The following is a 12,654-nucleotide window of genomic DNA, read 5'->3' as shown; positions in this document are numbered from 1 at the left end:
TCCTTGATCATCTTAACCTGTCTCTGAATGTTTACTAACCATAAAATGTTAAATATAATCCACTTGATTCAAAGAATCAAGTGGGGTTAGTACTTTCATAAAATGATGCATATGCATGATACTCACATGAATTAACACGATAATTTTAAGGAATTAACACTCAAAAGATTAAATATTTGATGTCATGTTTGAGAGTCATCAATGTCTCTATCTCTATCTCTATTTCTATCTCTCTTTCGATCTCTATCTTTATCTCTATCTCTATCTCTATCTATATTTCTATTTCTATCTCTATCTCCGTCTCTGTCTCTATTTTTATACATGTCTCTATCTCTATCTCAATCTCTATCTCAATCTCTATATATATCTCTATCGCTATCGTCATCTTATCTGTATCTGTATCTCTATATTTATCTCTAACTCGATCTCTACCTGTATCTCTATCTCTATCTCTAACTCCATATATATATATCTCTATCTTTATTTATATCTCTATCTCTATCTCTTTCTCTATCGCTATTTTCTATCTCTATCTCTGTCTCTATCTCTATCTGTCCCTCTATTTCTATCTCTATCTCTCTCTTTATCTCTATCTCTCTTTCTATCACTATCTTTATCTCTATCTCTATCTGTATCTATATCTGTATCTTTATCTTTATCTATGTCTTTATCTCTACCTCAATCCCTATCTCTATCTCTATCTAGATCTCTAACTCTATCTGTATATCTATCTCTATCTCTATCTCTTTCTCTATCTCTATCTCTTTCTCTATCTCTATCTGTATTTCTATCTCTATATCTGTCTCTATCTCTATCTCTATCTCTATCTCTATCTCTATCTCTATCTCTATCTCTATCTCTATCTCTATCTCTATCTCTATCTCTATTTCTATCTCTATCTCTTTCTCTATCTCTATCTATATTTCTATCTCTATCTCTATCTCTATTTCTATTTCTGTCTCGGTCTCTATCACTATCACTCTCTAGATCTCTATCTGAATCTCTATCTCTATCTCTATCTATATGTCTATCTCTATCTCTATCTCTATTTTTATTTCTAGCTCAATCTCTATCTATATCTGTACCTGTATCTCTATCTCTATCTTTATCTTTAGCTTCATCTCTATCTTTATCTCTACCTTTATGTCTATCGCTTTATCTTTGTCTATCTCTATCTCTATTTTGATCTATATCTTTATCTCTATCTCGCTCAATCTCAATCTCTATCTGTATCTGTATCTCTATCTCTATCTCTATCTCTATCTCTATCTTTATCTCTATCTCTATCTCTATCTCTATCTCTATCTCTATCTCTGTCTCTATCTCTATGTCTATCTCTATTTGTATCCCTATCTCTATCTCTATCTCTATCTCTATCTATATGTCTATCTCTATCTCTATCTCTGTCTGTATCTCTATGTTTATCTCGATCGCTATCTCTTTCTCTATCTATATGTCTATCTCTATCTCTATCTCTGTCTGTATCTCTATGTTTATCTCGATCGCTATCTCTTTCTCTATCTCTATCTCTATCTCTATCTCTATCAATATCTCTATCTCTAACGCTATCTCCATCTCAATCTCTATCTCTATTGCTATCTCTATCTCTGTCTCTTTCTCTTTTTTATCTCTATCGCTATCTCTATCGCTCTTTCTATATCGGTCTCTGTCTGTATCTCTATCTCTATCTATACCTCTATCTCTATCAATCTCTCTGTATCTCTGTCTTCTATCTCTTTCTCTATCTCTATCTCTATTTCTAACCCTATTTGTCTCTCTATCTGAATTGCTACCTCTATCTCTATTTATATCTGTATCTTTATCTCTATGTCTATCTCGATCTATATGTCTATCTCTATCTCTATCTCTGTCTATATCTTTATCTATGTCTGTATCTCTATCTCAATCTCTATCTCTATCTCTATCCGTATATCTATCTCTATTTGTATCTCTATCTCTATCTCTATGTTTATCTCGAGCTCTATCTCTATCTCTATCTCTATCTCTATCTATATCACTATCTCTATCTGTATATTTATCTCTATTCCTATCTCTATCACTATCTCTATCTTTATCCCTATCGCTATCTACATTTCTATCTCTATCTCTATCTCTATGTTTATCTGTATCTCTATCTCTATCTGTATCTATATATTTATCTCTATCGCTATCTCTATTTCTATCTCTATCTCTATCCCCATCTCTATCTCTATCTCTATCCTTATCTCAGTTGCTATCTCTATTTTATCTCTATCTCTATCTCTATCCCTATCTCTTTCTCTATCTGTATCTCGATCTTTTTCGTTCTCTCTCTATTTCTATGTCTCTCTGAATCTCTATCTTAATCTCTATCTCTATCTTTATCTCTATCTTTTTCTCTATCTCTGTATCTATCTTTATCTCTATCTCTATCTTTATCCCTATCTCTATCTACATTTCTATCTCTATCTCTATCTCCATGTTTATATCTAGCTCTATCTCTATCTGTATTTCTATTTCTACCACTATCTCTCTCTCTATCTTTATCTCGATCCCTATCTCTATCTCTATCTATATCTCTATCTCTATCAAAACGTCTATCTCTATCTCTATCTCCATCTCTATCTTTATCTCTATCGCTATATCTCTCTCTATCTCTATCTCTATCTCTAGCTTTATCTGGATCTCTCTTCCAGCTCTGTTTGTATCTCTATCTCTATTTATATCTCTATACCTATCTGTATATCTATCTCTATCCCAATCTTTATCTCTATCTTTATCTCTACCTTTATCTTTTTCTTTTCCTATATCTCTATCTCTATTTCTATCTCTATCACAATCTTTATCTCTATCTCTATTTCCACCTCTATCTCCGTGTCTATCTCTATGTCTATCTCTATTTATATCTCTATTTATATGTGTATCTCTATCTCTATATCTATATCTGTCTCTTTCTCTATATATACCTCTATCTCTATCTCTATATGTATCTCTATCGCTATCTCTATCTCAATCTCTATCTATATCTCTATCACTATCTCTATCTCTTTATCTATCTATATATCTATCTTTATCTCTATCTCTATCCCTATGTCTATCTTTATCTCTATATCTATCTCTATCTCTATCGCTATCTGTAACTCTATCTCTATCTCTCTCTCTCTATCTCTGTCTCTATCTCTATCTCTATTTCTATTTCTATCACTATCTCTATCTCGATCCCTATCTCTATCTCTATCTATATCTCTATGTCTATCTCTATCTCTATGTCTATCTAAACCTCTATCTCTATCTCTATCTCCATCTCTATCTTTATCTCTATCGCTATATCTCTCTCTATCTCTATCTCTATCTCTAGCTTTATCTGGATCTCTCTTCCAGCTCTATTTGTATCTCTATCTCTATTTATATCACTATATCCATCTGTATATCTATCTCTATCCCTATCTTTATCTCTTTCTTTATCTCTATCTTTATCTCTACCTTTATCTTTTTCTTATTCTGTATCTCTATCTCTATTTCTATCTCTATCACAATCTTTATCTCTATCTCTATTTCCACCTCTATCTCCGTGTCTATCTCTATCTCTATCTCTATATCTATCTCTATTTATATCTCTATTTATATGTCTATCTCTATCTCTATATCTATCTCTGTCTCTTTCTCTATATATACCTCTATCTCTATCTCGATATGTATCTCTATCGCTATCTCTATCTCTATCTCTATCTATATCTCTATCACTATCCCTATATCTATCTCTATCTCTATATCTATCTATATATCTCTCTTTATCTCTATCTCTATCCCTATGTCTATCTTTATCTCTATATCTATCTCTATCTCTATCTCTATCTCTATCTCTATCTCTATCTCTATCTCTATCTCTATCTCTATCTCTATTTCTATCGCTATTTGTAACTCTATCTCTATCTCTCTCTCTATCTCTGTCTCTATCTCTATCTCTATCTCGATATATATCCCTATCTCTATCTCTATCTCTATCTCTATCTCTATCTTTATCTCTGTCTCTACCTCTATCTCAATCTTAATGTCATCACTATCTCTATCTGTATCTCTATATCTATCTCTATCCATATCTCTCTCTCTATCTCTATCGAATTTTCTATCTTTATCTCTATCTGTATCTCTGTCTCTATCTCTTTCTTTTTCTCTATCGCTATCTCTATCTATATCTCGATCTCTATCTCTATCTCTATCTCGATCTCGATCTTTATATCTATCTCTATCTCTATTTATATCTCTATCTCTATATCTATCTCTAACTCTATCTATATCTCTACCTTTATCTCTATCTCTCTTTCTATCTCTATATCTATCTCTCTCTTTATCTCTATTTATATCGTTATCTCTATCTCAATCTCTATCTCCGTCTCTATCTCTATCTATACCTCTATCTTTATCTCGTTTTCTATGTCTATCTTTATCTCTATCACTATCTCTATCTCTTTCTCTATCACTATCTCTATCTCTATCTCTATCTGTATCGCAATATCTATCTCGATCTCGATCTCTCTCGCTATCTCTATCTCTATCTCTATCTCTATCTCTATCTCTATCTGTATCTCTATCTCTATATCTATCGCTATCGCTATCTCTATCTCTATCTTTATCTCCATCGCTATCTCTATCACTATCTCTATCTGTATCTGTATCTCTATCTCTATCTCTATATCTATTGCTATCGCTATCTCTATCTCTATCTTTATCTCCATCTCTATCTATATCGCTATCTCTATCTCTATCTCTATCTCTATCTCCGATAATCGATAATTTTAGTGTTTTAAATAATGATTTTTTGGACTTTATCTAGTTCACCAATATGTGTGGATTAGAGCTTATTCAACAACTAAGTTACCTCACTAACCTACAGTGAGTAAGGGTCGAACCACATGGAGCAGGTTTATTCAATTTAATTTCAATTCAATCTTCTCTGTTTTATTTTAGTAATAGTTTTAGGATTCAATAGATTTCGATTACTAATTATAGTTTTAAATATTTTATTTTTTAAGATTTTAAATTAAATTTTTAATTTCAAATATCAGATAGATCTGGACTAAGTCTCAGATCTGTCTGTTATTTGAGCAGGATAAATGCAGAGGCTGCTTGTGGCTGTACACAGCTTGTGTGACGGCGGTTAGCTGTCGTGCACTGTGCGCGTGCAGTGCACACAGCCGCACACCTATGTGCGGTAGCGGGTGCAGCCGCGCACAAGTCGTGCACTATGCACGTGCTGCGCACACAGCCGCACAACTATGTGCAGTAGCGGGTGCGGCCGCGCACAGCTTGTGCGCTAGTTGTGTGCGACGGCGCACAACTGTGCACAAAGTGTGCACTTACACACAGTGATCTATAAAAAACAGATTTAAGAAAGATTTTAAACATATCTAGTTGGAGAAATTAGAAATCTGAGCTTTCTAACCCAGCTTAGTCTGTCTCAAGAGTGATTCAACTACTATATTCTAAGAAATCACACATACCTTGTGTGACGCTCCTTCACGGCTAGGAGGTGATCCTCTTCCTTAGAATCTTCTCAGCTTGCTTCTTCACTCAACTCAAATGCTCATCATTAATAGAGGGTCTACAGAATTTCTATTTGAACAAAGCTTCCACTCTCAAAATGAAAATTCTAGACAACTTAAACATTGTTCTTGAGATAGTATTTATAGGATTTCTTCTCTCTAAACTGCTTGGATCTTTTGAATGGTCCAGCTTGATCCATAACCACCATTTGAGTTGGTTCATGTTGATTCATAACCGCCATTTGACTTAGTCCAGATTGATCCATAACTGCTATTTGACTTGGTCCAGGCGCCCTCCTTGATTCATTTTTGCCGATAAATGATGATCAATCATTGATTCCTTGTTTTTTATAGCTCCTGCTTTTATCTCATCAAGTGAAATTCTTTGTCAATTGAACATGGTCAGCTTTAGAAAAATTCCCAAAAGATATATTTCAGCCTTAACCAAAACTAAATGCACTTCTGGTCTATCAAATACATATAAGTAAGTACATATATATGGGATAAGGTTGAGTTAACACCCCAAGCGCATTACTGAACAGAGCGTGGAGAGTAGTACTAGTATTTTCTCAATACTAATGGCTATAATACCATCGGCTCAAGCATATGGGAGACAGCTTTTCCACTTTTCTTTTACTGCACATTTTTCTGCATTTTGGTCCTTTTTGAGATGACATATCAACGTTGTGCAGCTTTTCTTGATTTCTAAATTTTAGTGGCGCTTATCCACCACCCATATGCTGTCCTTAGTAGATCGGCAGCTTATTTCCCCAAAGAGGTTTTGTATCCTTCTATAACTTAGGGAGCTTCACTCATAGCAGTATTTAATATTGCCTTTGAGTCAACACTAGCCCTTCCCTCTACTAAAGCGAAAAATTTCATGCAAGTGTGAACTCAACCTGATGTGGGTGATAAGGTGAGAGGAATATAATGATAAGAATTGGGAAATCAAAATAGTATGAACATCCATGCACTTAGTTAGGCCTAATTCTTCTTTGGTTTACTTTGGCTGCCAAGTCTTATAACTCCAAACATCCTTGATAAGATTTTTAGTACTTGATCTATCATTACCTACATATCAACTGAGATCGTCATTCCTTTGTCAGAAAAATAATTTTATGATATCTCCCCCCTATTTAAAATATGGCGTGTTCCTACATGCTTATGATTAATATAATTGAAACAATCAGAGCGAGAAAACTAACCGATGATGTGGAGTTTGTGGAGATACTGGATTAAGTCAAGTTGGCGAAGATGTTGTCTGATCCTTTATTCAGTTGATGCTTTGGATAGCTAAACCTGCAAACTTAACGAAATAAAACAAAACAAAAAGAGAAAGAAAGCAGTAAAAACTAAATCATGCTAGCATTACTTGGAGACTTATCTAGAGGTATATTGATCGGTCCATGTAAATCCTCATTTTGCAAATAGGGTTTAAGTCTTTGTCCATTTAGTGTGAAGCATTTTTGAGATTGGGGATCTGTAATTACAAATGCTCCATTCTCAAAGCCTCCTTGACAATAAAGGGTCCATCCCACCTAGTCTTTAATTTTCCGGGAAATAATTTCAACCTTGAATTATAAAGCCAAACTTTTTGATTTTCTACAAATATCCTTCTCCTAAGATTTTTTTCATGAAATGCTTTCATTTTGGATTTATATATTTTGGAATTCTCATATGCCTCATTCCTAATTTCTTCCAGCTCTTGTAATTGAAGTATTCTATGCTTTCCTCCTTTATCCAAAGAAACATTAAGCCTCCTAATTGCCCACAAAGCTTTATGCTCTAATTCTAAAGGTAGATGGCAAGCTTTTCCATAAATCATTCGAAAGGGAGACATTCCTAAAGGAGTTTTATAAGCTGTCCTATAAGCCCATAATGCCTCTTCCAAATTCTTTGACCAATCTTTCCCATCAGGACGTATTATTTTTCTAAGTATTTTTTTAACCTCTCTATTACTCAACTCTACCTGACCATTAGCTTGAGGGCGATAGGGAGTTGTGACTCGATGATGTACTCCAAACTTCTTCAAAAGGTTTTTGAAATTATAATTTGTAAAATGAGAACCTCCATCACTAATTATTGCTCTAGGACATCCAAATCTATAAAAGATATTATTTTCTACAAAATTCACCACTACTTTACTATCATTGGTCTTGGTAGGTATAGCTTCTACCCTTGACACATAATCAACTGCCATCAAAATGTACTCATAACCATAAGAGATTAGGAATGGTCCCATGAAATCTATTCCCCATAGATCAACGATTTCTACTTCTAAAATAGGCTTTAAAGGCATACGATCTCTCTTATTAATATTAATCAAGGCTTGACATGTTAAGCATGTGGTGTAAAATTTTTGAGCATCTTGAAATAAAGAAGGCCAGAAAAAACCTGATTCTAAAACTTTATGAGCTGTTACCTTAGCAGAGTAGTGTCCTCCTCCTGGTTTTGCACAACAAAATTCCAAATCAATTTTGTGCTCTGTTTCTGGTACACACCTTCTTAAGATTTGATCGATTCCTTGATGAAATAACTCTGGCTCCTCCTAGAAATAAAATCTGCTGTCTCTGATAAGTTTCTTTCTTTCGTGTGATGTCCATCCTGTAGGTATTTTTCCCAAAACAATAAAATTCACCATATGTGCAAACCAAGGAAGCTCTGTTCCTTGTGCTGTTAGAACATGTTCATCAGGAAAATAATCATCTATTAAAGTTGGTTGGGTACCAATTATCCTAGATAGATGATCAGCAACTACATTGCACACCCTTTTTTATCCTTGATTTCTAAATCAAATTCCTGGAGTAATAGGCCCCATCTAATCAATCTTGGTTTAGCTTCTTTCTTTGATAACAAATATTTAATTGCTGCATGATCAGAAAATACAGTAATTTTACTTCCTAAAAGATAAGATCTAAACTTTTCTAAAGCGAATATAATTGCTAGTAATTCATTTTGTGTAGTTGTATAGTTGAGCTGTGCATCCATTAAGGTTCTACTAGCATAATAAATAGACACAGGTTTCTTGTTTTTTCTCTGGCCTAAAATTGGTCCTACAGCATAATCTGAAGCATCACACATCAATTCAAATGGCAAGGTCCAGTCAGGACCTTGCAAGATGGGTGCTTGTATGAGTGCTCCCTTTAATTTTTCAAAAGCAGCTTTTGCCTCAGTATTTAATTCAAAATCATTATTTTTTTATGACAGGAGGTTTGTAAGTGGTTTTGAAATTTTTGCAAAATCTAAAATAAACCTTCTGTAAAAACCTGCATGGTCGAGGAAACCCCTAAGGGTTTTTAGACTGGTTGGAGGTGGAAGGCCCTGGATGATCTCTATTTTTGCCTTGTTCACTTCCAGTCCACGATGGCTTACTAAGTATCCCAGTACTACTCCTTCCTGCACCATAAAATGAGATTTTTCCCAACTCAGTACAAGGTTAGATTCAATACACCTTTTCAATACTTCAGTGAGATTTAATAAAAAAATTTCAAATGTACTCCCAAAGACAGAAAATTCATCCATGAATATTTCTAAACCTTCCCCTACTAAGTCTGAAAATAAAGCATTCGTGCACCTTTGGAAAGTTGCTGGAGCATTACACAAACCAAAAGGCATATGCCTGAAAGCATATGTTCCTACAGGACTAGTAAATGTTGTTTTCTCTTGATCTTCAAGATGAATATTAACTTGATTGTATCCTGAATATCCATCAAGAAAACAGAAAAAAAAATTTCCTGATAATTTTTCTAAAATTTGATCAATAAAGGGTAATGGATAATGATCTTTCTTAGTAGCGTTATTGAGTTTCCTATAATCTATGCATACACTCCATCTAGTTGGTGATCGTTTCTGAACCTCTTCTCCTTTCTCATTTACCTCTACAGTTATTCCAGATTTCTTTGGTACCCATGTGAACTGGACTTACCCATTTGCTATCAGATATAGCATAAATAATCCCAGCTTTCAACCATTTTAAAATTTCTTTCTCAAGCACTTCTCTCATGTAAGGATTTAGCCTTCTCTGATGCTCTCTACAAGGTCTAGATTCTTCTTCCAAAAATATTTGATGTTCACAGATGGAAGGTGGAATCCCTCTTATGTCATTAAACGTCCATCCTAAGGCTTTCCTATGATCTCTAAGAACCCTAAGTAGATCTTTTTCTTGGGTTTGGGTCAGAGATGCAGATATAATCACAAGTAAAGTTTTCATAGAATCTAAATAGGCATATTTAAGAGAAGATGGTAAATGCTTTAATTCCAAGGGAACTTCTATTGAAGTGGTTTTTTTATCCACTTCTTCTGAATCCAATTCTTCTATACTCAATAGGTACTCCTCTATTTCCTCAATATCTTCATTTTCTTCTTCACAAAATTTTAATTCCTCATTGCTTCCCAATGCGCATTTTATCATTTTGGAAATATCAATCTTAAATCTTTCATTCCCTATCTTAAATTCAACAGTCCCCTTATCCCAATCCATAATTGTCCTAGCTGTCATTAAAAAGGGTTTTCCTAAAATAATGGGGGCTAAACTGATATCTCCCTTAACTTTCACATCTGTAACAATGAAATCTACAGGAATTTCACAATTCTGTACATTAATCATGACATCCATCAATCTGCCCTCATGTTATCTAACTGTGCCATCAGCTAGTAATAGATCCATACTAATTTCTTCTAATTCTCCAAATCCGTATTCTTCATACAATGTTGTAAGGATAATACTAATGCTTGCTCCAATATCTAATAAAACTCTAGAAAATATCTTTCCTCCAATCTCACAAGTAATAAATGGAGCTCCTGGATCTCTCATTTTTATAGGAATAGAATTCAAAATACTGGAAGCATTTTCTGATAATTTCAATACCTTTCTAGGCTTTCCACTAGTACATGAATCCTTAAGATATTTTTTTAATGAGGGGGCACACTTAATCATATCTTCTACAGCTACTGACATGGTGGCTTGTTGAAAATTTTGTAAAAGCCTAGTTTCATACTCACAAACAGGCTTCTTTCTGTTTAGAGCAGAGGGATAAGGAATATCTTGAGCATGAGTTGAAGGTAAAAGCTCTTTCTTATAAGAAAGCTCCTTTTCTGCATCCATATACTCATTCTCATTTCTAGAATTTTTTAAAGACACATGAGGATCTGGAAGTTCTTTTCCATTTCTCAGTTTTGAAATTGCTACAATTTCAAGATCCCCATGGTTCTCTTCTTCATGAACAGACTTTTCTACATGGAATATATTACAAGGATTTATACTAGGTTGAGTTGGAAATCGACCTTGTTGGGAGTCATAGTCAACTCCCTTACCTCCATGTTCACTTGATCCCATTCTGAAGCTCTCTAGCAATCTTCTGGTTTGCTCTTGAGATTCTAACATTTTCTTAATTTGAAAGTCCATCATCATTTGCATCCGCATTTCCATCTCTGTTCTAAGCTTTTGGCTCTGTTTTTCTATCATATCTGAAATCACAGGAGTTAGTGAAGAAAAATATTGAAGGGGTTGTGATTGAACCTGATAGGGTTGCCGAGGTCGATTGTGAAACTGGAGTTTTGGTTGAAATTGTTGTTTATTTCCTTGGTTGAAGCTTTCTGCATTATAGTTGTTTCTCTTCTGTCCAGCCCAAGAAGGTTGTTGTTGATTGAGTGCATTGACCTCTTCCTCTATGGGCTGACAAGCTCCATCTTCATGATCCTTGCTGAAACAGAGAGAGCAGATTTTAGCTTTAACAATAGGAGAATTATTTAGAAAAGCATTTTTCAAGGTTGGTCTCTTTGATTCCTGCATGTAATTCTGATTCTTTGATGTTGACCTACAAAGCACCTTCTCTATTTGGCTGTGAGTTCCTTCCATTGTGGTTTCCTCCTATTTCCTGCAAGTCAGTTTCTGCTACTCTCTCTAGCATATCAAAAACTTCATCTTCATAAGCAATATAAAAATTTCCTCTAGTAGCTAGATTTGCTTCAATACCATGATGAGGACATTTTCTAATTAAATCATTAAATCATTCCCATGCCTCACTAAATGCCTCATTTTCAGGACAATGAAAATCATAAATTTCTCTTTTGTAAAAATTTGTTTTGGAAAGAGGATAAAATTTTTGTAAAAACTTATTTTGCATTTCTTCCCAAGATCTAAATGTAATTCCTAAATTTCGATACTATGCAAAAGCTTTGTCTTTTAAAGTTAATGGAAAATATTTCATTTTTAAAGCTTCAGTAGATATACCTGGTACATTTTGAGAAGAACATCTGATATGAAAATCATCTAAAAATTCTAAAGGATTCTGTGAAGTATGACCATTGAATTCAGGTAAAGAATTTATTAATGCATTGTCATACCTAAACATGACTCCTTCTCCCACATTTATATTTATATCAGTTTGCCTTATGCTCCCTGATGGAGTAGATCTGTCTAACGTTGTTCTCCTTCTATCTTGATGCTGGTGTCCTTCTGCCATGCTTTGATTCTCTTTAGTTTGCTTTGTGATTGAAGATTCTGGAAATGAGTGCCTTGTTTGAGTCACCTCCTCTTCTATTCTTCCACAAGCTTTAGACCTTGTTACTACCATAAATCTCAAACCAAGATGTTAGAAATATAATAAGCTGAGGGGTTTTAATCCTTCAGCTTCAACAAGTAAACAGAAATAATTGAACAGAAATAAATATTTTTCACTGATTGACCGTGCTCCCTGGCAATGGCGCCAGTTGATAATCCCAAATTTTAGTGTTTTAAATAATGATTTTTTGGACTTTATCTAGTTCATCAATATGTGAGGTTTAGAGATTATTCAACAATTGATTTACCTCACTAACCTACGGTGAGTAAGGGTCGAACCACATGGAGCAGGTTTATTCAATTTAATTTTGATTCAATCTTCTCTGTTTTATTTTAGTAATAGTTTTAGGATTCAATAAACTTTGATTACTAATTATAGTTTTAATTAATTAATTTTTTAAGATTTTAAATTAAATTTTTAATTTCAAATATCATATAGATCTAGACTAAGTCTCAGATCTGTCCGTCATTTAAGTAAGATAAATGCAGAGGCTGCTCAGGGCTCTACACAGCTTGTGCGACGGCAGTTAGCTGTCGTGCACTGTGCGCGTGCGGCGCACACAGCCGCAC

The 12,654-nt window shown here is 34.2% G+C and overlaps 1 non-coding gene across 1 annotated transcript; it reads left to right on the top strand.

Moving 5' to 3' along the window:
* Positions 1-11,494: 11,494 nt before the first annotated feature.
* On the top strand, positions 11,495-11,595 carry LOC144706238 (small nucleolar RNA R71). Its single transcript, XR_013582208.1, has one exon. It is a non-coding gene; the product is annotated as a small nucleolar RNA R71 (small nucleolar RNA).
* The last annotated feature ends 1,059 nt before the right edge of the window (positions 11,596-12,654 follow it).

Source organism: Wolffia australiana, chromosome 7 (genome assembly GCF_029677425.1).
Source record: "Wolffia australiana isolate 7733 chromosome 7, ASM2967742v1".
NCBI lineage: Eukaryota > Viridiplantae > Streptophyta > Magnoliopsida > Alismatales > Araceae > Wolffia > Wolffia australiana.
Note: the sequence above shows the minus strand (reverse complement) of the source record. Positions and strands in the feature narration are given on the sequence as shown.